This window comes from Limulus polyphemus, unplaced genomic scaffold (genome assembly GCF_000517525.1).
Source record: "Limulus polyphemus unplaced genomic scaffold, Limulus_polyphemus-2.1.2 Scaffold2338, whole genome shotgun sequence".
Lineage (NCBI taxonomy): Eukaryota > Metazoa > Arthropoda > Merostomata > Xiphosura > Limulidae > Limulus > Limulus polyphemus.
Window position 1 is genome coordinate 54145 of NW_013667948.1, and position 1795 is coordinate 55939.

The window sequence follows — 1795 nt, forward strand, 5'->3', positions numbered from 1 at the left end:
CTTTCTATGTACTTTCTACTGGTTGAATCTATTTTCCTGCTCCAATGAGGATTGATGGTCTGACCGGGAACAGAGAAGACAACAGATACAAAATAGCAGACTTTTTAGAAGGGGAATAGACCAGCTATGAGCGAGTCACATCTTAACTATGACCATTTCCCAATTTCCTCTTGAACCAAGTTTTGTTCACTGAGCGGTTATTTGTTGATAGGAAGGCCCCTCACTGTTCTGGAAATACTTCGAACCCAGCTTTATCATTTCTTTTCTCGACGTGGCAGGCAGAATTGTTTTTTTCAGGATTCTTGTCGAATTTCAAAAGTCCAATGTCATGCAGTTCAATCACTTTTGGTATGACAGTTTGAGGCTCTTCGACACCATCCAGTTCACTAAGTTCTGTGTCGTCAGGTTCAATCTCGTCAATAAACTCAACATCACTGCCACCACCATTATCGTCTTCCCTTCCTGTCATGTCCACGTTCTCTCTGGCAGCCTCACTCTTAATCTCGTTATACTTGGATTTGTCTGACTTGACTTTCTCCTCGGCTTGTGACGCATTTGTATTTGATCCACCTTCGGATTCTAACAAACTTGTAGCTGTTGCAGGCGACTACATGGAACGTGTCAAACTACTTGTTCCGGGCTTTTAAAAGAAGTGAATGAACAACTTGATCGACTTTTTGGCTTCCTCTGCCTCCAACTTTCATTTCTTCCGTCCTTTAACTCCATTTTCCTTCTTCTCCGTGAAGAAACGTTTCATGGTCTTCTTACACAATGTACTGAAATAAGGAAATGACACTTTTAATAAGAACATTAAATTTCATAGATTTTGCACATAATTCTGGACTACCTCCCTAGTTTGCGCAGGAGAATGGTCTTACTGCCAGTTGGCACTGAGCAGTGGTACTATGAGGTATGTGGTCATGTTGCTCCCGGAACTGTATTTTTACCTAATAATCTGTATATAAGTGGTTTAACAATCCGACCATTCTAGTGCTTCTCACCCATGATAATCAAAGACAGATCATACATCTGAAGAAAATTATTTTTTCACTATTCGAGGATGGCTTGTATCACTTTAATAGAAACTGCTCAGTGGCGTCCAGGGTACGTGCCATACCTGCCATATCCTTAGGTATGCCACTGATAATAGCACACTAGAAGTCCATGGCTGTATTGGAGGAGTTGCTGCCAGAGGTAATTTAGGGGAGTTGTTCTATCACTATTCAACTAAACTGTAGATTTTATTAAATTTGATACATATATGTATCTTATATAGTGTATAGTTAACCTATTTTGTTTTGTTAAAATGTATATATGTTTATGATTAAGGTTTACGTTTAAGGATTTGTCTATGTTATGTAGTGTATATATGAGTTTAACATTGTTTAGGTTAAAGATTTTCTTTGAAGGTACAGTGTACACGTTTATGTTATTGTTTTTATTTAACTATGTTTATAAGTAATTTTCATTAAAGAGTTTTGTATTGATGTTTTGGCTAACTAAAAGCGGTGGCACCATACCCATAGGCCACGGAGGGAGGGGGTTCCTACACCACGTCCCAATGCCTTTCATACGTTGTGTTGCGTCAGCGAGGTCACGTGACTAGTATCACGCCACTTCTTTCTCGAACCTTCGTGAATTGTCGGGAGATTACTAGATTGGGGGTAGTCTGGTATATATAAGATGGTCACAACGTGACGGGACAATGTGTGTAGGTAACGAGTAATTGAACTGCAGTCGGAGATTATGTTGAATTTGAGCACGTGAGACGTTTGTTGTTATAGCGTTTGTTATA